The sequence below is a fragment of the Polypterus senegalus genome, chromosome 6, assembly GCF_016835505.1.
Source record: "Polypterus senegalus isolate Bchr_013 chromosome 6, ASM1683550v1, whole genome shotgun sequence".
NCBI lineage: Eukaryota > Metazoa > Chordata > Cladistia > Polypteriformes > Polypteridae > Polypterus > Polypterus senegalus.
The window spans coordinates 49,077,798-49,102,452 of NC_053159.1; the positions used below are offsets into that span (position 1 = coordinate 49,077,798).

The 24,655-nt window shown below is 38.7% G+C and overlaps 1 protein-coding gene across 1 annotated transcript in view; it reads left to right on the top strand.

Annotated features, from left to right (window-relative positions):
- The first annotated feature begins 1,351 nt into the window (after positions 1-1,351).
- nphp4 (nephronophthisis 4) overlaps positions 1,352-24,655 on the top strand; it is a 720,990-nt gene continuing 697,686 nt past the window's right edge. The window contains exon 1 of the mRNA XM_039755993.1: positions 1,352-1,540. The gene's annotated coding sequence lies outside the window, so the exon portion shown is untranslated. The remainder of the gene's footprint in view (positions 1,541-24,655) is intronic.

Sequence of the window (24,655 nt, forward strand, 5' to 3'; positions counted from 1 at the left end):
ATCATACAAATATAACTTTTTCCTTAAAAGTACTATTTATTGTAATGTATACCAGATTTTATGTAAAATGCATGCGATATGTAATATACATTAGTATTTCATACAATATTAAATTGCAGACCAAGCCAAATTATTTGCAGCATTCCGGCTGTTATTAAAGTTTGATTTCCCTCATCAATAATTTATCTGAATGGTGTGTCTGTATCTTTGGGGCAACCTTGAGCAAACAGGAATGTAATGATTTATGGACTAGGAAGGATTCTGAAATTACAGTACGTTTATAAGTACCATTTATTCTCCTGGTTACCGTTTATAGCTACATTTATACGACTGTTAACAGCAACAGAGGAAAGGAAGTTGGCTAAGCTGCAGTTTAACGAGAACAATGTCTCCTCCTATTCATCCCATGGAGCACCTTCGGCAAAATGTTGATTTTATAATGAAGAGGGGGCATTTGGATATTTTATTTAAAACTGCTCACAGACTTTACAACATATCCTCTGGTTGAAGAATATTTTTCTATAATTTGAATAGGTTGTTTACTTACTTATTGTATTCATTAAATGAACTTTTTTGAGTTGAGTGTTGTTATTGTAGTTCTTCTTTGTGTATATCTACTGCTGTTGATATATAAAAAGATTGCTGTAAGATTGCAAAATCCTTTTGAGATTAAGAAACTAACAATTTGTAGCATCAAACAGCAGGTTAAACGTTATTGATTGATTTATAATCATTTAACACTGCAAAGAAAAGGGTAATTATTAGCCGAAAGAAGAAGAGTTTAAAAATGTAACACTTGAGTTAGAAATATCTATAAGAAGACACTTGCAAAGAAGCTTAATTAATCCCTCACTGCCTAGTATTTCAACGGACATTTTTATTTACTATGGTAACGTCAGTTGCTATGCTTGGGTCATACCATGTTTTGTATATCAAGTTAGCAAAACAGTTGTTCGGAACATAAAATAAATGTTATTATTGCTTCATCTCCTTTCAAAACTAGTTCACGAACCCCTGCCTATTTCGATTAATTTATTTCACAATAATTACGTTTTGCACTGAACCCCTAGTGTCGTTTTCATGGTAAACTCTATCACCTTAGTAACCCGACGCCACGCTTCGGAATAATCCATTTCGTAGACAAGTGCAAGGGAAAGTTTTTTTTTATAATTGAGATGTTACGAATTGTGCTTTATCTTCAAAATAAAATAAAAGACCACGTGGTTAAAACTAATCCTTAGTAATTGGTAAAATGAATTTATAATAAGAAGATCATATATAACATATCTTTATATATGAGCAATATATGAAGGGATCACCCTACATTTTGAAGATGTTGTCGACCAAAAATGGCGAGCGGCTGAGTCAAAATGAAAAAGGGAGAAGGAAATTTTAAATGTGAGTTTAGATGTATGTTATTAAAAAGTCAAAATTAAAACGTTTTGTGCACTCTATGGATACAATCTTCGGACCTGCTGTGTACCTTCAGATATCCAAGTAATTATCGTAGTGTATACTCTGCTTCCATTTCAACCAAAAGGTAAACCTAATGTTTTGTTGTGTTCATTTTTCTTTTTAAAACGCTTAACTAGTCGCTTATAAAAGTATCGTTTTTATTTAGAATGAGTGTTTTAATCTGGTCAGCGCGCAAACTATTGACACTAATCCCGGTTGGTAATAGAAATGATAACTGCGGTTAGTCTTTTGGGGCGTCACACCTCCGAATGGCTTTACTGACACGTGGAGAGAATCAGTCAGAGCTTACTTGACCTCAAGGGATGAAATCATGCTAATATGTAAATGTATTCTATTAAGCTTTAATATATACGCAAAGTAAACCAGTTTACATTTCATTTTGTTATATAATTTGTGGTTTATATAGTCATTTATTGGAGCGCTAGTTACCAGTGACAGTTTTTTGTAGTGTAATTGACAGAAACATGGGTGGATAAATATATTTTGTTTTGTGACACGTTGAGAAGAACAAGGTTTTATTTATTTATTTATTTAATTAATTAATTAATTAATTTATTTATTTATTTATTTGTCTTGTTAAACAATGCTTATTTTTAATGGACGTGCTCCCGAACTTGGACTTTGGAAATACTCCACTTCCTGCAAACTTGTTTCTTCCATATTTTGCAAAAGAAATAAGTGAACATGGTAACTGGCCTTTTATTTACGAAAGGAATAGACCAATAGAGTAAACTTTAGGGCCCTCTAGAAGCAGTTGCTACCACCTTTCAAAATATACTTGTAGCCTGATTATCACTGGAGATTATCTATTTGTGGAACTTAATTTTACGGCATCAACCCTTCCTGAATGGGAAGCCATTAAATCGAAAGAAAAGAGAGGACTGCCTCCTGGACTTATGTATTCCCCCATCAGCCAGAGTGGCAGTATCACGCTGGTGGGATAGCAATTTTCACAGCTGTAGGCCTTCATGGTAGTGGTGCCAATGGGCAGCCCTGTAGGGGTCCTGGGATGCCACCTGTGGAAACTAGTCCTGCTGAGGTTCTGCCTGTCCCAAAGTGATTTTCAGAGGCGATATTGTGGCACTGGAAGGGTCCAACATTAAAAAGAAATGGCCCTCACCCAGGCAAGTCAAGAGTTGGGAGTGGAAATGGAAGGAGTGTGGCACAGCTTTAAATCTGAATAGAGCTGGCTAGCCACAGAAAAAAAAAAAAATGCAAGAAGAACACTAGTGAGGGAGGCCACCAAGAAACCTGTGAGGACTCTGAAGAAATCACAAGATACCACAACTGAGATAGGAGAGACTGAGTGTACAACAGCTCCTGCCTGGTTGCTTTACCATTTGCAGCTTTATGCAAGTGTGGTGCGAGAAAGAGAAAGTCACCATTAACGAAAATGGACATGACACCTAGCAATATTGAAGGAACATGGAAGACTCTAAAGTCAGACTAAATGCCATGTTTGGTGTAAGCCCAACTTTGCACATTATCAAAAACACACCATTCCATCTGTCAAGCATGCTGGTGCTTCTCTCCAGCAGGCCTGGGAAGGTATATAAGGGTAGAGGGTAAAATGAATTCATTAAAATACTGGGAAATCCTGGAGGAAAACCTGATTCAGTCTGCAAGAAATCTGTGTCTTGGGAGAAAGCTTGTTTTCCAGCAAGACAATGATCCCAAGCATAAAACCAATACTACAGAGGAATTGCTTAAAAACAACATTGTTAATGTCCTGGAGTATCTTAATCAGAGTCCAGATCTCAATTAAATTGAAAATTTGTGGCTGGACTTGGGGTATGGGGGAGGCTGTTCACTCATGAACCCCATGCAATCTGACAGAGCTTAAGCAGTTTAGCAAATGAAAACGAGGAAAAGTTTTTGTGTCCGTGTGTGCAAAGTTTATAGACCCAGATTTCACACAGATGGAAGGCTGGAATTGCTGCCAAATGTACTTCTACTTGGAAGAGATGAATACTTGTGTGATCATTTATTGTGTGTGTTTATTTGTATTTAATTTAGTTCACTTTGCAGAGATTTGTTTTTACTTTGACATTAAAGATTCTTTTTCTGTTGATCAGTATGAAAAATGCCATACTGAACCAACTTGTATAATAATAAAATGTGAAAACTTCCAAGGACGTCAGTACATTTGTAGGTACTGTGTGTGTGTGTGTGTGTGTGTGTGTGTGTGTGTGTGTGTGTGTGTGTGTGTGTGTGTATGTATGTGTGTAGTACAAAAACACAAAGGAACAAAAACAGAATGCACATCTCCAATTGTTTATTTGTTTTATGCTTTAATTTCAGAGTACATTGACACTGGTGTGGTGTTTGGTCCAGGCAATCCTTGTTTTCCTATTTTACAATTATTATAATGGCTTTCTTGCTGCCACTTGACTTGTCAAACCTGCAGCTCAAAGTCCTGTCTTCACATCTGGAAATGACACTGGCTTACTTTGACTAGTGTTCTGTGAGGCACCTGTCATATTAGATGTTGACTCCTACAAACTTGTCTTCTGATTCTTTTGTGGCTTTGGGTCTATTCTGCACTGGAGTGCTGAACAACCTTTCACTGGCAGTGTGTATAAAATATATACAGGGTGGGCCATTTATATGGATACACCTTAATAAAATGGGAATGGTTGGTGATATTAACTTCCTGTTCGTGGCACATTAGTATATGTGAGGGGGAAACTTTTTTCAAAATGGGTGGTGACCATGGTGGCCATTTGGAAGTCGGCCATTTTGAATCCAACTTTTGTTTTTTCAATAGGAAGAGGGTCATGTGACACATCAAACTTATTGGGAATTTCACAAGAAAAACAATGGTGTGCTTGGTTTTAACGTAACTTTATTCTTTCATGAGTTATTTACAAGTTTCTGACCACTTCTAAAATGTGTTCAATGTGCTGCCCATTGTGTTGGATTGTCAATGCAACCCTCTTCATACACTGATAGCAACACTGCAGGAGAAATGCTAGCACAGGCTTCCAGTATCCGTAGTTTCAGGTGCTGCACATCTCGTATCTTCACAGCATAGACAATTGCCTTCAGATGACCCCAAAGATAAAAGTCTAAGGGGGTCAGATCGGGAGACCTTGGGGGCCATTCAACTGGCCCACGACGACCAATCCACTTTCCAGGAAACTGTTCATCTAGGAATGCTCGGACCTGACACTCATAATGTGGTGGTGCACCATCTTGCTGGAAAAACTCGGGGAACATGCCAGCTTCAGTGCATAAAGAGGGAAACACATCATCATATAGCAATTTCGCATATCCAGTGGCCTTGAGGTTTCCATTGATGAAGAATGGCCCCACTATCTTTGTACCTCATATACCACACCATACCATCAATTTTTTTGTTCCAACAATCTTGGAGGGATCTATCCAATGTGGGTTAGTGTCAGACCAATAGCGGTGGTTTTGTTTGTTAACTTCACCATTCACATAAAAGTTTGCTTCATCACTGAACAAAATCTTCTGCGTAAACTGAGGGTCCTGTTCCAATTTTTGTTTTGCCCATTCTGCAAATTCAGTGCACCGATCTGGGTCATCCTCGTTGAGATGCTGCAGTAGCTGGAGTTTGTAAGGGTGCCATTTGTGAGTAGCTAATATCCGCCGAAGGGATGTTTGACTAATGCCACTCTCCAGTGACATGCGGCGAGTGCTACGCTGTGGGCTTTTGCTGAATGAAGCTAGGACAGCCACTGATGTTTCTTCATTAGTGACAGTTTTCATGCGTCCACATTTTGGCAAATCCAACACTGAACCAGTTTCACGAAACTTAGCAAGCAGTTTGCTAACTGTAGCATGGCAGATGGGTGGTCTCGTAGGGTGTCTTGCATTGAAATCTGCTGCAATGACCCGGTTACTGCGTTCACCAGACATCAACACAATTTCTATCCGCTCCTCACGTGTTAACCTCTGCGACATGTCAATGGCTGTAAACAAAGAGAAACTTGTAAATAACTCATGAAAGAATACAGTTACGTTAAAACCAAGCACACCATTGTTTTTCTTGTGAAATTCCCAATAAGTTTGATGTGTCACATGACCCTCTTCCTATTGAAAAAAGTTGGATCCAAAATGGCCGACTTTCAAATGGCCACCATGGTCACCACCCATCTTGAAAAGTTTCCCCCCTCACATATACTAATGTGCCACAAACAGGAAGTTAATATCACCAACCATTCCCATTTTATTAAGGTGTATCCATATAAATGGCCCACCCTGTATAATAGCCATGTGACCTGTCAAATAGAATAGATTTAATTCAATATCTCTTGCCAAACATGTACCTTCACTGTCTTTTCTGGTAACCTCTCTTGATCAGTGGTCTCTGTCATTTCTAGACTGCTCCTATCCACTTGTATACTTCCCATCTTTAAAGGTGACATTCAGCATGCCTCCTAAGCCTTCGTATTTGTACTTCCTAAACACTAACCACTAAAGCAAAATTGACCTATCAGGTTGCTCTGAGGAACCGGACATATGCACAGACCGTAGTGTACTGTTGGGTTGGTACTAAAATTTTGATCTCGGTATTGTTACCTAAAAGGTACTGAAACAAACGGATAACCCCTCACGCCCTACACAAATGTGTGTGTCACCTTTTGTGCCGCATAACCACATGCCTCCCTGCCTTGCTAAAAGCTACAGTTCCACTTGAATTCTGAAGTGCATCGCAATTGGCTGTCCTATACTGTGATCTCCAGCATGTCAGAGGGGTGCGGGTTGGGGAGAGGGGTTTGTCTGCCGTGGAGTGTAAAGGGGAGGGGGTGGTTAAAGGCTGGTTTATACTTAATGTATCTGCCTTGGGTGTGAAGGCTGTGTAGTGAAAATGATGTGACACTGAGACTGTTAAAGCCATTAATCACAAGGTTTTTTATTTCACTAAAGTAGTGTCTTTTTACTTTTTTGTACCCAGCTGGAGTGGTACTTGTAATTTTTTAGAATGAAAATAACGGCTTTCTATTATATTCTATTCTTCATTTTTTCTTCTTCTTATGCTCCAGTTCTTTTCATGCAAGCTTTATCCAATTCCACTCCCAACTCAGACTTCAGTGGGTGAGGTACAGTGGCTCCCTTTATGCTGCACCTGGTAATACTTCCAGTGCTACATTATTGCCTTCAGGAATCATTTCTGGATCAGGCGGAATCTCCGCAGGACTGGGGTATCTCTTTTGGATACCTTCCCCTGTTGGCACCCTTCGACCATAGCAAGCCTTCCCATTTGGAGTACAGCTCCCTTGTATCCTACAGTTGTGCAAATGGCAGTGCTACTAGAGGTTTTTTGCTGCCACCCAGCCTGTTGAGGAAAATGCGTGGTCCCAGGAAGGCAGTCTTCCTCTGTTCTTTTGATAGTGGCTTCCCAACCAGTGAGAAGGAGCAACAATCATCCTGGCCAGGATGCCCATTCACATGCTCCATCAATTATGAAGGCCTCCTGGCCGGGTAAGGTAATATCCATCATGGCCGAGATGTTGGCCAATCTATGTCCACTTTTACATTATTATGATTATTATTAATTTATTTATTTTTTAAGTCCATCATTGGCCATTACTACCACAATCTGATATCTCATGTAATCATGTAGCCTTAGCTGCATCACTGCATTCATAAGCAGTATCTCTTGCACTGGCATTTTAGTTAATTTTTTAATTACTTTTCGGTTTTCTTTTGAACACTCTCTTATTTATTTAATATTAAAACCAATAAATTACAGTCCTATGATCCTGATGTGGTTTAGACAGTTTCAGTAGTTGGTGGAAGGATGGACTCTTATGCAGACCTGTTAGGTGTAAACACTTTGCTAATGTAGGACATGATATTGTTTATGCATCTTGTAAGTAACTGGGTCACCTGCAGTTTTCTTTGGTGTAGAATCAGTTTTTGTACAATATTCCTGTCAGTTTGATGTGAATAAACAAGCATATTATATTTTTGTAAATGTCAGACTTGCAATAGTGGCCATTGTTACAGACAGTTCTCAGCTTTTGTGGGCAGTTTTGATTGTTTGCCTTCTTCTAACTTATAATCTTGCTATGTTTGTCTTGATTTATTATATGGCTAGCTGTCTCATTTATTTATTGGTTGCAACAAAGACAAAAAACTCTGTCTTTAAGTGTCTTGAATTAATCCAGGCATAAAGTGTCTAGTATTAGACTGTAACAATAATAATAATAAAGTCCCTATAAATTGCTGCAGATTTAGGTGGAAGTGATTCCTATTAAACCAATCATAAAGCAGTTTGTCTTTAAACAGCTAAAATAAACCGATCATGAAGTGCCTCATAATTAAAGAGTTCATAAATCAGTTGTAGGATATCACACATGAATGGAACTTTCGTGATTCATGACTCCTAATAATTTTTTGCGGTTATTGCAGTAATGTAACACATTTTTCTCCATTACGTTCTTTTAATTACACTTGATCATAAATAATTTAATCTTAATATCAGATGGTCCACTTGTGGTTACACATAGTGACATTACCCCTATTAGCAAACACGTTTAAACTGTTACATTATTATGTTCATGTTGACAAAATACTAGTTTATAACCATTACAATGAGTTATAACTGTTGTTAAAATTTCTGTGAATGTACTGTAAAATGAGCAATAATTATGTTATATTTATTGTGTTTTTGGGCCATAAAATTACTCTTCTGGTGATTTTGTATTTTGTGGATTCTCCTGTAAACTTTGGCACATTGCAAAAATTATTTCAAAGCAAATATCTCATACTTTTGTATTTGGCAATATTACTGGATTTTACCAGACATTTTTCATCGATTTTTTTGATGTCTGCAAACTCAGCTTTTATTTATAGCTTTAGCCAGTGACTGTTCTATTTGGCCTTCATCAGGTCTCCTGGCAACAGATTAAGAGTGTGAGAGCAGAAGAACATACATTATGATTTACATTTATTGTCATACTCTCTTCGCTAGAATACATGCATACTCGAATGTGTGTCTTCTGGGGCTTGAAGTACTTTTATGTGAGTGTGTATATGATTGAAACCAAATTAATTATCTGAACTCTTTCATATCTCTTTTATTATGTCTTTATTTCAAAAGGCTTCTCATTGGTGTCAAAACAGTAATTTTGAGATACAATATTTCCACTCCATTGAGGTTTAAGGTGAAAAATATGGCTTGTTTACTTCAGGATCACTTGCTTTTATACAGATTCATGGACCCATATTCAGTTCCTAGCCTGTGGAGTTTGAGCATTTTCACAAATTACTTCAGCATTTAGAATAAAGAATAATGTTTAGAAATTGGATGTTAAAGCAGCACAATTAGAGTGTGCTTATATCAACAGAGAAACAACAGTTCTTCCATTTAAGAACGAGAAAGTTTAGTCAAAGTAAGAACAATTAAGTTTTCTTTTGTTTAAAGAATGAAAATGAAAAACAAGATTTTGTTTAAAGTTCATTCTGCATAATTGAACTACAGAAGTGCTATTGTAATGTACAACAGTTTTGTGTACCTGCTTGTATTCACTAGCTGGCTGGAGTCTACAGCCTTATTTATATGCATATGCATATGCACATAAACCAAAACCAATGACTATTTAATATTTGGGGAAAGAGGTGTAAACAGTCAAGCTGCAATATCTCTTATGCCTTGTTCAACAAGCAAATGTTTAGCCACTATAGAAGTGATATGATGCTTGTTCTGGCTGGCTTTCCTTCTATCTAAAGAGGGAAAGAAATAACATTTCAACAGACTTTTCACCTTTTTGCTACACCCCGGTGCACCTTTATATATGTGACTGGAAGAATCAGTAAGGCTACATGAAACATAGCTGTATATTGTATATGTCAGCATTTCATACTGTACCAGAATTGGTCAGTGTATCTTTTCATTGAACAGAAGGAAATTGTGCTTCTTGAAAAATATTAGTAAATACCAGAACATTCCTTTTGACTGCAATGGACTGATGGAAGGTGAAAGAAAGTTGACCACTCATGAAAGCTTCTTCAAGCACATTTTATTGTTGTGTTGTTAATCAAGTGCAAATAAAGCATCAAAAAAAGCTGTTCTGTTACAATGAAAGGGTATATTTTTTTTGGATCACACCTTTACCAATCCTTGTTTTTTAAGCCCTGTGTGTGTTGCATCATACATCTGTAACTGTATTATGATTTTTTTCTTGTAATTTTGTATTTAATTGTGCTGCATTTGTAGTAGTTTTTAGAATATACTCCATAATTGTTAGGAATTATTGCTGTAGTGCAGTGTGCTGTTTCTTTTCAGGAAATCTGTGTTTGATTCCCAGGTTATATGGAGACATAAACTTTACATTCTCTACCTGTGTCCACTTGGATTTTTTCCCCAAAGTACTCCAGGTTCCTTCCACTTCTCAGAGATGGGTGAGGTAGCTTGATAGTCAGATCCGTGGTGACTGAGTTAGAGTGTGCTTTTATGTGAAAGTGCCCTGCAGTGAGACAGCAATTATGTCATACTAGGCTGACCCGCCTTTTAAGCCGACCGACTTTTAAGTTGACCACTTCTTAAGGCAATTCAATATGTAGATCAATTTGATATTTTATACAAACTCATTAATTTGGTTATATTGCATTTGAGCGGTATTACTTTAATACTCGTAGTTTCTGTTATTTTTGTGATGAAATTTAAACTTTTTTTCTATATTGAGGCCGCCCTTTTGCACCCCCCTGATATTTACTATGCGGTGAGGCATTTGTACTCCACCAACATTATTTCCAGAGACATAATTTTGTCTATTTTTCCAGCGCATCGCTCACAAAAGCAAAGGAACAATGGGAGCACCAGAACTCTGCTCACATCATGTCACTACCGCAGGCTGCAAGTAGTAAGTCTGTGATAAGCGTAATACTACTATGCTTTCCACTCATGGGACGGAAGGACAATCCCGACTGCTTTTATATAGTAAGAAAGAAGAAGAAGATTGCACAGTCTGGAGTAGAAAATCATATTTTTCCTGGAAAAACGAAACTACAAATCCCATCGTGCATTGCAAAATGGCACGGGGTGTGTGAAACTCCGCGCCGTAGCACTCACGGGACGGAAGGACAATCCCAAACGCTTTTATATAGAAGGATTGGCTCCAGAATACTTACCATTCTGAAATTGCAGGTAAAATTCCGTTACAGCAAACTCCCAGGGACCTAAAAAATATTTTGTTGTAACGAAAATTTTGTTGTAATGAGACTCTGTATTTGTTACTATAGTCCATCCATTTTCCAACCCGCTGAATCCGAACCCAGGGTCACGGGGGTCTGCTGGAGCCAATCCCAGCCAACACAGGGCACAAGGCAGGAACCAATCCTGGGCAGGGTGCCAACCCACCGCAGGATACACACAAACACACCAAGCACACACTAGGGCCAAGTTAGAATCACCAATCCACCTAACCTGCATGTCTTTGGACTGTGAGAGGAAACCGGAGCACCTGGAGGAAACCCACGCAGACACAGGGAGAACATGCAAACTCCACGCAGGGAGGACCTGGGAAGCGAACCCAGGTCTCCTAACTGTGAGCTGATGTTATGCTGTTGAGAATTTTTCTCAGCACTTCCTTGCGATAATACACTCTCAGGGTGTGAATTATGCCCAAATCCAATGGCTGAAGCACTGCTGTGCAATTGGGTGGGAGGAATTCAATGCGAACATTATCTAAATGTGGAAGCATGTTGTGGGCAGCACAGTTATCAATCAGGAGCTGAATTATCCTTTTCTTCTTCATATTGTGAGGTTTCTGAACTCTTTTAGAACCCCACCACTCCCCACCCAATGGGAACGACACGCTGAAGTGCGTCCCGAAGTGCGATTGCAGCGTCTGTGGAAGATTGTTTGTCTGTTGCCAGGGCAGGGCAATAGGAGGCTTACAGCGGTGCAGTGAAGCGCCACAGTAGCAAATCATAAAAGATCGTGGTTGCGCTATAACTCCCTGTCTTACACCCCAAAACATGAGGCTTAGTTTCAGTACTTTAGCAAAACCAGCTTTATTCAGCTTGAAACAGGAACAGCACAGTTATTTATTGTAGTGTGATCTGCCACTCTGCTATACACAGACACAGCAGTCAAGCAGGATTGTGGCCAGGTCAGTGACCAAGTAATCCTGTTATCTGCATTTACAGTTTACGTGCTCCTAACCTTGCATCACTCATCGAGATCTTTTCTGTTTACTTTGGCGGAGAGACGCAGCATAGCTGTTAGCCTGCTATTGCTCCGTACAGATGTGGAGATCACACTTCGGGATGCTCTTTGGCGTGCTGTCTAGTTAGGGGAGGTCCCAAGAGAGTTTACAAACCTCACATTTTCTTGAACAAGTGGCACATTAATAGGAATGTTTCTTGAATGACCATCACTGAACCACATAACAACTACTTTCTCGATGTCTTCAAATGCAGCAGTTCACATACGTTTGCAACCCAAGATTTTTCTTCTTTTTTTGCTCTGTCTTTCAAGAAAGTTGATGGCGAAATTCCGAAGTCACTGGCAGCATCTTTTTTTCTTTTTGCCGCAATCAAGAGCTGGAAAAATGTACTTTTTTTTATTTCTAATATGAACAGTTATCGTTTTTTCGTGTCTGCCGTTTCTATAGGAGGGTGACAATTCCAGTGGATGTTTTTCAAATGTTGACGAGCAATAAGCAAAAGGTATCACTGAAAACCGCATGAAACAATAAAGGCAAAAAAAAAACAGTACTGTACGAGGAAAGTTTGAAGAAAGAAAAAAAAAAATTACAGTCTTTCTGTTTGGGGATCATTGTGCACAACTGAGCTGCGGCCATAGAACTACCTGCTCTGTGGATGATTCATTCAGGTATTTCAAGGTCTTTTGTGCACTTCACTGTAATGAAAGTATCTGCTGAATATACTTCGTAGTAACAAGATTTCTATAGACTCGTGTCATATGGGGAGGCTGTCGGGACCATAAAAATACTTCATTGTAATGAAAATTTCGTTGTAAAGATATTCGTTGTAATGGTATTTTACCTGTAATTTGAAGTATCTCATAAGTTATGCTAACGTTCCGTACATGTAGTTTAAAATCCTGAGTCAAACTAATCTACACTGTTTGAGATATAAACTGATTATATAATCAATAACTCTGTTTTTCCTTCTGTTATGCTGTATAGTTCTAAAGTGTGTGTGAAGATGGTCTTGCACTATTCTGTGAGGTTTGTGGGCCAATCAGATTGTCACTGAAGTGTTGTTTATATTTAGGTCCCACTTTATATGGAGGAATATTTTCAAAATCAATCAATCAATTAATTAAATATGCAAATAAAATGGCTTTGAAATGTGACAATAAGTAAATAAAAAGAACATGAAGAGTGAGTGTAAATAAGTGTTTCACGGAATATTTTTTTGTTGCTTGTTTATTTATTTAATTTTTCTGTATATGCATAATGAAATACAGCTTGAATTTTGTCACTTTCAGTCGTCAAAACTGTGAGGGTAAGTTCTAGCAAGTACTGGTTATTGATTGGTGAATCGTCCTCAGAATGGATGCACATGCTTTTCTTGACATGAGAATCCTGCGACTCATGTGCATGCTCAAAGTTTTAACTGTGCACATTGACTATGAGTGTAAGAATAAGTTGCACAGACAGTGTGAAGCTGCTACTGTATTTCTATAAACTCCAAATTCATCATTTGGAGCCTGCATGTGAAATGTCTGCTGTAAATGTAGCATTTGATGACCGAAGGAAGTCCAGTGTACCAATGATTCACCAATTAAAATGCAGTGCTCGCAAGATCCCGCCCTTTCAGATTTTCCAAGTGACAATTTTTAATTCAATCTGTATTTCATACTGCTTTTGGAGGAATATTACAAACAAAATAATCAACAGAAAACATTCTGTGACACATTTATGCTCATACATAATGCTCTTTTTCTTTACTTACTGTCACATTTCACAGTAGATTTAATTATTTGTATATTTTTATTTTTTTCCAAAATATTCCTCCTAAAGTGTTTTTTTTATTTTTATTTAAATGTTTCCTCAAACTGTTGCAGCCTGTTGATAGCTAAGCTTTTAAGGAAGAGTTAAGAAGTTCATTTCACTCTTGCTTATTGTTCACTTGTTTGTGTGAGCACTTTATCATTTAAGAATGAATTCTCATAATCTGGAAAGGTCTGTGGCCCTGCATTAGTTCAGTTTTTTTGTTATGTCAGGAGAGCACACTCCTTGTTAGAACATCTACCCATACACCACGTTTGGTACTGGTATGGATTGAAAATTAATACATAAGTTGTATTATAATTTATTAAAATTGACAGGTCTCTTTTGAAAGGTATGTTTCATAAGGGAGGAGTTTGTGGGGAAAAATACGGCCATCCACCCACTTAAATCCAGTACATGATATCAAGTTGGGGGTGGGTTCAATACCAAACTTTTTAGAACAGAGTTGGAATAAAATAAAAGGAACCAACAGAGTTGCTCCTAAGTAAGAACTAACAAATGCACTCTTAATTAGGCGTGGTTTCTCTTTTTTGTTTTTGCAACATATGTTCAGATTTCACAAATAATGTGTGTGGGGAACTTTTGACACTTAATAAAAACTTCAAAGAGGCAGAACCTAATCTATGGAACTGCTAGTTAGCATTGAAGATTCAACAGTGAATTTGCAAATTAAATGATCTACTACATTATGACATTCAGTATTTGGCGCTATAAAATCTATTTATAATCTATTTATATAAAGTTTTATAAAATCTATTCTATGTAAAAGTTTTAGAACATCCAATGTTGGAAAAAGTTTAAATTTCAACACAGAATTGCAGACATAGCACCTATTTAAAATTACTCATGGTTTAAATTAAGCGTGTTTGACATTACATGTCTTTTCTGGTGATTTTCAGTCGTAGCTTTCATTTACATGAAACATGAACTGCCTTAGCCAGATGGAGGCAGTCCAAGGTGTACTACTGTGAATCTGATTACCTAATGACTGAGATTAACCGGTTTGCAACTGACTAGGATAAAATCAGACATGCAGGTTAGGTGCATTGGTGATCCTAAATTGTCCCTAGTGTGTGCTTGGTGTATGTGTGTGTTCCCTGTGGTGGGCTGGTGCCTCGCCCAGGGTTTGTTTCCTGCCTTGTGCCCATTGTTGGCTGGGATTGGCTCCACGAGACCCCCATGACCCTGTAGTTTGGATATAGCGGGTTGGATGATGGATGTTTGGTTTTCTCTTTGGTTGGTGGGGCGGGCTATGTATCCAGGATAACTGACAAACAAATGACCCAATTAATGCTCATCTGGAAGTACAATGCATAGAATGTAGCAAAGAGGAATAAAGAACCTGTGTGTTTTGAACCTCACAAACACAAAAGAAGCTGGTCTCTCTGACGCCTCGTATTTTATTTCCAATAGCAGAACAGAAGAAAGGAAGAGATTATTGTTGAACTTGCTGCAGCATTAACCCTTTGTAACGTGCCACTCCATCAGACGATACTCTATTGGTTGTTTTGAAAAAGGGGCAAGCACAACTGTGCTGGAAGATTGTACTACAAGAATTCATGGCTATGATAGGGAAATCTGACATTCTCCATTTCAAAAAATTTATTAAATTGTCATTGGTTATATTAAAGAGATGTGGAAGATAGATGGCGCTATAATGTGCCAACCCGACACAAACAGACGCTAGAGGCATAAGTCAAAAAAGCTCACGTGAATTTTATTGACAGTGTCCCCAACAGCCCAAACACACACCTTCTTTACTCTTTATCTTTGCTTTCTTATTTTCTCTTTATCTCTCCTTTTCTTTTCTCCTCCACTTCTCCTCAGCAAGCTTCATCCTCCTCCTCCCAACTCTGGCTCCTGGAATACAGCCCCTTATATAGGTCACTCAGAAGTGCTCCTGGTGCTCATTGGCCTACTTCCGGCAGCAGTTCTGGGTGTGGTGGAAGAGCTGCTGTCCACGCTCAGCACCTCCTATCTCAGCTGCAGCACTCCCTGGCGGCGCCCACGGATCCCAACAAGGCAGCACCAAACTCCCACTCCCATTAAGAGGGAGTTCGAGGCACTGCTGCAACCCAGGGGGCGCTGCTATCTAGCGTTGTGGGGGAGGTAACGTTCTGGCCACACTTGGTCCCACGGCCCTTCCAGCGTGGAAGTGTCCCGGCTGGGTCTTCTACAGTAGGAAAATCTTGCTGTGCTTTTAAGGCAGAAAATCGCTTTCCTTATTAAGATCTTTTATCCCATTCTGGATTAAGTTGAGAAATAGAAATATGTGATTCATGCATCCTTTTGTGAGGTTGATGATGTGACCAGTTAGCTGGTTGCAATTGCTGTCCAACAATCCTTGCATTTTTTTGACTGTCTTATGCAATTCAGGGACACTAGGAATGAATGTCTATTCTGGCTGCACTGGGTGTGAGGTAGTAAATGTCCTCGGATTGGACACATTCCTACACCTATCCTCACTGGTGATAAAATAAGATGCCCTAGATGTTCATTTTAAGATAAAATTTATTTAGTTAGTGTTTCAAAATTGAACATTGTGAGCTAAGCCACAAGAATGTTAAATGCTTTGAAGCATGCAGAAAATCTCACTAATGCTGCAACATATGATGCATTAATAGAAGTACATAATTGTAAGTACTCTTGGTTTTCATTTTGAGAAATTAATTTGCAATCTCTGAATTTGTTTTTTTTAGAGCCAAAGTAATGTTCATTAGTATAACAACTAAAATGTCACAAACATATTGAAAGCATATACAGCACATATTTGGATGACACGGGTACCCAAGGATTCTTCAAAGAAACACAGTACCAAAGGAGTCCAGTCTTTGTCTGAGATCACTGGATAGCATCCATGTCTTAGCAAAACACACCACGACTCTAAAGACTTGGACCTTTTTCCTTTTGCAAGGATGTCGGGAATACCACACATCCCTTTCCATGACCTCATGACCCCAATGCTCTCCCATTCCATCTACTGACTTCATAGGAAGAGTCACCATAGACATGAATGTCACTGCCGAGGTAAGTAAATGTCTCGGCGTGGTCAACACTCTCTTTACAGACAGACGTTGTTGATGGCTGTGCCAAAGAGGTCATTAAAGGCCTGGATCTTGTTTTTCATTCAGGACATTCTCAAACCCAGATACTCAGACTGGAGGAATCTCAAGAGCCCTGATCAGAGCCTACATTTACTCCATGAAGATCACAGCATCTTCTGCAAAGTTATGACCAGTGAATCTTTCTTTACCAACAGATGCCACACAGCTGTCAAACCCCATGACCCTACACAACACCTAGTTCATGCAAGCACTGAACAGAGTAGGAGCAAGAACAGACACCTGATGAACCCCAGAATCAACTGTGAAAAATGAAGAGGTTCTGCCTCCTCTCTGTACAGTACTCACAGTACTAGTATACAGACTAGCACTGCTATCCAGCAACTTTGGGGGGATCCTGAAAAGTTTCAAAATGTTGCACAGGGCAGTTCGATCAACTGAGTCAAAAGCTTTATGAAAATCAAGAAAAGCTACAAAAAACTCTGCCAATGTTTGCCTTTGCACTTATTGAGGATCCTCAGTGTCAGGATGTGGTCGATGGTAGACTTCTTAGGCATAAAATCAGTCTGCTCCGGACGCTGGTAGATGAGAAAGTGATCCCAGATCCTATTGAGAATGACTCTTACCCAGCACTGAGAGTATTGTTATCCCCCTGTAGTTGTTGCAATCCAGGCAATCACTTGGCCCTTTCCAGTTAGGGACAACAAGTCCCATTTTCAAGTCAGTTTGAAATCCTGCCCTTCGTTTGTTATATTTATTTAACATTTTCCTGATGCCACGGACCATGGACCACCTATATCACTCTGCCTCAAAACAAGTTGAAACTGTTATATCTTTTGTTTGTCATTTTTACCACTGATTACCAGCTGTTAGATAGATGGTTTTGAAATTTCCATTAATTCACTTTAAACTACTCAAGCTCTTTTCCTGCCAAGATAGACTTTATAATCCCGACCAAGAAAAGCAGTTGATTAATATGGCTCTGTAGGCAATATCAGCGCGGTCAACCTTATTCCATGCAGACTGTTTAAATGTGTTTTTGTATCAAGTTAAAGAAAAATACTGTGTATTGCTTTGAAATTATGAATATTCCTGTAAAACAATTGGAAAATCTGCTAGCAGGGTTTCTAAATATAAAATCAATTTTAGTAATAAATTGCAGGTTATCCTGTTTGCATTTGCTGAGCTTTCTAACATGAACTGCTTTATGCACATTTATAATGTAATAATTCCTTAACTGGCATCTATCAAAATAACATCTTTTAGGAGTACCTATAATTTAATTTAAGGCAGCTACATATGGCAATTTGATTTAATTCATCAAACTGCAAATGTATGTTAATTTATTTAAGAAAATTATAGCCAAATTGCATGCATCTCTGAAATAAAAGCTTTTAGCTGAAAGCAGATTCAGATTCTGGCTGAACTGTTATTGTAATCATATACAAAATATAGCACAGATTTACAATTTTTGTATTTTTGTAATCTTGCAGTATTTTAGCTATAGAAATAGTTAACATTTACTTTAATAAACCCAGCCATTTTTTTCTGAATCTACAATGCAAATATGAAATAATTTTCAATGTTTTATTCTTTTTTTATTTGACTGACGTTAAGGTAGAATTCATATCCTTATTGTCAAAAATATTGGACCTAATGAAAAAGTACATTTGCCTAGATTTTGCTTCTGGAAAGCTGTTGCAATATAAAACATTATGTTTTAGTGATGCTATCAAGCAGTAACAGAGACTAAAATGCTTTTTATGTAAAATATTCTTTAATACAAATCTTAATGGATTATGAACAGCGTCATATCAGGTATGAATTTATACTGGTGCTGTCAGATTGGGGGGGCGAGGAAGAGCATTAACGTGACTGAGAGAATAAAACTGAAAAAAGCTAACTTTTAGAAATACCATACATTTACAGCCTGATCTGACGCTGTTTGTTTTCAAATAATATTGCATTAGTGCGACGATATTTTCTGATTGGTACTATTCAGGTCATAAAATGATTTCTTCAAAATGTCACACATTTGCCCGTTTTTGCCCGTTGCTGCGCTGACATTGTGCACCAGAAGGTGTGAGCTTATTCAGTGTGGCAGGAGCACACAGGTGGCCGGTTGCTTGTGCTATAGCACGCTTGACTTGACGGCAATCAATGCACATGTACTGTGCAAGGCATGCACGGGGCCACTGAGAAAAGAAGAGTGTTCTTTGTTCACCTTGCAGAGGAGCTTTGTCATCACTTCTTACAAGAAAAGGTGATGGATAAAGCAAAAGAGGATACAACATTGACAAGCTTCTGTTCCAAGACTGCCGCTTCCCCAGCCCCTTCAGTATAATAATAACCACACCACAGAGAGAAGTGTGTACATTGCAACAGGTACACATGTCATAAATGTAGAAAGGATGGTTCTTGGGTGTATGGGAACTGTTAACATTTGAATCTGATGATTACCTGTAGTGTGGAACTGACACCTCTGTACTATTCTTTCCTCTGCATGTCCTGGAGTACAAATGAAACACCCCATGCACCCAAAAGTGGACACTGGCAAGACTGAAAAAAAGAAAAAAAAAAAAGCGCGGTCACTGATTACAAGTGCAAGAAAGTGTGCGAATGAATATGAATAATATATGAATAATTTTGCATCAGTGCCACAGTGTTTTCCAAAATGTACTATACAGGTCATAAAATGAGTTATTCCAAATATCACATATACCTATGTCTCTGTTTTTTTTGTCAGTGTGGCTTTGACATCATGGACCAAAAGGTGCATACTAATTCAGCATGAGCAGGAACACTCAATAAAACTAAATAAAAAAAAATTCAAGTGACAGTGAGCTACAAAGAAGGCAGATTCACCAGTGTTTGTGTGTCAGTTTTTATTCTTCCAGATCAGAGAATTTCCAGTTTCATTGTCTCAAAACACCACTCACATCTACAGTTATTCCTAGTTTCAGATAAAAAAGTAACCATGTCAGATCTGGGGCAGGGGGTGGGTGTTGTATCGTGATCGTGACTCAGAGAGTAAAAGTGGAAAAAAAAATGCTAAATTTTACAAGCACTATAAATTTACACTGGCTGTTACAGACACAAATCAAATGTATGTTTTTATTGTATAATATTAACAGTAAGAGCAGCTCACTACTCTAAATGGTAAATTTTCCGGAGAGCTGGTTTTGAAATCATGACCTCCGGTTTTTAAGTTGGCAGTTCCAACCACAGCACCACAGAAGCTGTCGTATTGTATTCGCACCTTTTGTGAAAGTGTTTATTTGATATTTGGCCATCAGCCTTCATACATTATACAGTTGTTTACATTTTGTTATTTATTACTAAAACATGAAAAACGTTTCTGTTTTAACGATGTGTTTACATAGATTGTTGTAGACACAAAACACACATCAAATTATTTCCCCTTACAATTCTGGCTAGCTCACTCCCAGATAATCAATCAAGGCAGGAACTGGAGAACTTCTTGCCCGTTCTGAGGCGGTGGGGGGGAAGGTATAGCAGGCTGCGTATCGACACATTTAGAAGACAAAAGACGCTAACGGAGTGGTGCGAGGGGATTTAAGGTGGGCCGGATTTGCGAGTTTTTTCATTGCCTCTGGTAATTCTAGCGTTAAAGCACCGAGGATTGGTTGACTTGCTAATGATGAGAGGAATAACTTTGAGGCTGCCAGTTGAATTTCAGCAAAGTAGTACTGTTAACCTTTGTTTAGATTTTTTTTCCTTCTTGGCATTGATCACCTTTGAGTGCCAAAGTGCAATGCAGTAGCAGTTGGTAGAAGATTCCAGTCTCATCAGTATTGTAGATGTTTTCAGGCTCATAAGCTGAAATGATTTTTCTGATTTCACCTGCATGCTGTTTGTTTGCTTTTGTAATTGGAACTGCAGATTTTTCTCCACAGATTGCTTTGGCTACAATTCCAAAATGATCCCAAAAGCAAATTAGCCAACCCCAGCTGGCAGTAAAATCTTCGTGGCCCAAGGAGCTAGACATGAATGAATGGCCCACTAATAGAAATGTTACTTGATCACATATCACTGAACCACATAAAAACTGCTTTGATTTGGTCTCGGCCGTTACAGGAGATGGACGTCTGAAGCGGAACTCTGTTAGCAGCGGTGTTACTTTTTCTCTTATTTCTTATTATCCTGAGGTATCCTGTGCTTAACCAACCCGAGCAGGTTCTATTACAGTATATGCAAGCATATATAAACATGAGTGGCAAGAAAGGGTCTCAGAAAAGAAATCTAAAGCTATATCCAAGCCTAGACAGGCATCAAGTCCAAGTTCAACCTCAAGGTATGGCCTTACAGAGACTGACCTGGAGCAAACGGGCATAAGCACAGACTTCCAAGGACTCTGGTCTGCTGCATCGTCTCCAGTCAAGAGCGAAAGTGGGAGCGAATGTACAAGTGATGCAGGTCACGATAGCTCGTCGATTCCAGAAGATCACTTGAAACTGGAAATGGTCTTGCCGTCCGCATTATCATCTACTCCTCACGAGCAGGGACCATCGGCGGTAACGGGAAATGCCACTTAATCTGCGGAGCGCGAAGGCTGAAATGATCTGTCCGAACTGAAGGTAATGGTCGTTACAATAGTCACAGCCACTGCTCGTTACATAAATGAACTCAAGAAAGATATAAAGAAAGAAATAAATGGTATGCTCAAGACAAACGAGAAGCTGCGGCTGGAGCTGCAGAAGTTGCGGAAGGCTAATGAAGACTTGGAGAAACGTGCATATAATCGCTTTGAGGCAGCCTTTAAAGGTATGCTGGAAAATATTGACTAACACATTCAGGAAAATGTGTCTAAGTATGAGGAAAAACTGAGAGTACTTGGCGACCAGCTGGAAGACGTTACGCAATCATTCATGACTTGAATTGAAACAGCTGAACATCTGGCATCCACCACTGACAGAAAAGCAATGGCTGCGAATTCCAAATGCAAAAAACTTGGAGAGAGACTTGCTGCTCTGGAAGATGGATGCAGAAGGAATAATATTAGAATCAAAGGTCTACTTGAGAATCGTGAAATTCCAAACCCAGTGAAATTCGTAGCTGAACTATTCTCAAAAGTAATTGGAGAGCACTTTTAATGAGACATAAATACCTCTAAACTTTGGACTCTTGTCGTGTTTTTCGAAAAATCACAATCTAAATTTAATGTAATTTCTCTTCTCAGACATATACAAGAGATTATATTTGAAAATAACCGCATTCGTATTTACCCTGATTTCTCACCCTCAACAGCTGCTAAACGTGCTGCTTTTTACAACATTAAACAACACTTACAGAAAGCCGAGATCAGATACAGCCTCTTGTATCCTGCGAAACTGAAAGAGGACGTTCAAAGTTAGCATTACATCTATACCTCCACAGAGGAAGCGGAAAAAGCTCTGCTGAGGTCGACACTTTTTTGAAATGCAATCGTGAGTCGCATCCTGTTATGGCATGACAAAGAACATCTTACCGGCTGTCTGATCCTCTTGCAATAATACTGGTACTGTATTTATACATCCTTTTCCATTCTCGGCCACTTTCTGTTTATGTTTTAATTACAATTACAGTAATCCCTCCTTGATCGCGGGGGTTGCGTTTCAGAACCCCCCGCTATAGATAAAAATCCGCAAAGTAGAAACCATATGTTTGTATAGTTATTTTTATATATTTTAAGCCCTTGTAAACTCTCCCACACTGTTAACATTATTAGAGCCCTCTAGACATGAAATAACACCCTTTAGTCAAAAGTTTAAACTGTGCTCCATGACAAGACAGAGATGACAGTTCTATCTCACAATTAAAATAATGCAAATATATCTTTTCTTCAAAGGAGTGTCTGCATCAGGAGCAGAGAATTTAAGAGAGAGAGCGAGCGCTTGCAAAGAAAAGCAAACAATCAAAAAATCAATACGTGTGCTTTTAAGTTTGCCGAAGCAAAATAAAGCGGCATTTTTCAGAGGAGCGTCAGTATCTTCTAAGCAAACAGCCTCTGTGCAAACAACCCCTCTGCTCACATCTCCTCCGTCAGGTGCAGAGAACGTCAGAGAGAGAGAGAGCGAGATTAAAGCAAACAATCAAAATATCAATACGTGTTTTTTTGGGCTTTTAAATATGCCGAGCACCGCAATAAAGCGGCATTTTTTAGAGGAGCGTCCGTATCTTTTAAGCAAACAGCACATCTCCTAACACACCCTCCATCAGGCGCAGAGAATGTCGGAGAGGGTGAGAGAGAGGCAGAGACAAGCAAACAATCAAGCACCGCGCGGGAAGCATATCTTATAGTATTCAGGAGTTTTAGTGAATATGTAATACATGCTCTGATTGGGTAGCTTCTAAGCCATCCGCCAATAGCGTCCCTTGTATGAAATCAACTGGGCAAACAAACTGAGGAAGCATGTACCATAAATTAAAAGACGCATTGTCCGCAGAAATCCGTGAACCAGCGAAAAATTTGTGATATATATTTAGATATGCTTACATTTAAAATCCGCGATAGAGTGAAGCCGCAAAAGTCGAAGCACGATATAGCGAGGGATTACTGTATATGTGTTCCAATAACGGCATGCAGTGAATACACTTGACTTGAGCATTCATAGTTTTCATACTCTTTCTCTGTACGATGTGCTTGCTGCTTCCTGAGCAGCTCTTCTTTCCCCCACTCTAGCGGCCCACTTATTCTTTCTTACCTCGGCATTTTTTCACGTTAAAAGTGATTAAATCAGTGTTTGTGTTGCAATTACTTAGTACGTTTTCTTTAATTTTTCACTTAGCTGGCACTTAAGTCTTCAATCTGCCTCAAGAATGATTTAACATAGAAAGAGGAAGTGACGGCGAAGGTGGTAGGAATGAGAACTGCAACTGTACGCATGTGCCACATGGCCGCTCTGCTGCACGCTGCTGAGAGTTGATTCTACAATAAAATTCACCCCAAAAGTGGATAGTAGACTTCACGTAGTATATGTGTACCAAATGTCAGGTAAAATGGTTTGCAAGCTACAGGTGATTTAAAATCCTGGACAAACAAACGAACAGCCACAGTAGTGTATTATATATAAAGATATGTAAGTATGTGCGGAAGAAATTAAATTAGTAACTTTACATTTTATTTTTTTTTAAGGAAACTGTTTAACATCATACCCTTGGTTTATTGTTGTTGTTATTGTACAGTAATCCCGCCTCGATTGTGGGGGTTGCGTTCCAGAACCCCCCGCGATAGGTGAAAATCCGTGAAGTAGAAACCATATGTTTGTATTTTTATTTTTATATATTTTAAGCCCTTATAAACTCTCCCACACTGTTTATAAATATTCTCCTCAGTTATACAGTAAACCCTCGTTTATCGCTGTTAATCCCTTCCAGACTCTACCGCGATAAATGAATTTCCACGAAGTAGCATTCTTTATTTATAAATCTAATATTTTCACAGTTAGAGCATAGAAAACCTGTTTACAACCTTCTAAATACATTTTCTAACATTATTAGAGCCCTAGAGACATGAAATAACACCCTTTAGTCAAAAGTTTAAAAGTTGCTCCATGACAAGACAGAGATGACTGTTCTTTCTCACAATTTAAAAGAATGCAAACATATCTTCTCTTCAAAGGAGTGCGCATCAGGAGCAGAGAATGTCAGAGAGAGACAGAGAGAGGGAAAAGCAAACAATCAAAAATCAATAGGGCTGTTGGGCTTTTAAGTATGTGAAGCACCACGATAAAGTGACCGCAAGGAAGGGTGCAGTGTGAAGGTAGTCTTTCAGCATTTTTTTAGAGGAGCGTCTGTATCCTCTAGGCAAACAGCTTTACAAAGAAAACTAGAGGTGTGGGAATTCTTATGCATAGAACAGTCTTATTTGCAGTATCAGATGCAATATGTGATCCTGAAGGGAGATATGTGATTGTCATGGGTAATTTATTTAACTTTAAAGTGATTTTGATAAATGTTTATGCACCCAGTGAGGATGATAGGGACTTCATTCAAAACGTATTTGCATCCATTCCCAATGTGAACACTCATAAAATTATAATGGCTGGGGACTTTAATTGTGTTTTAAATCCAGACCTAGATAGGTCTCCTGTCATGGGGTGATGACATCTAACACTGCAAAGACTTAGGCCGGAGTTATACTTCACACAACGCATG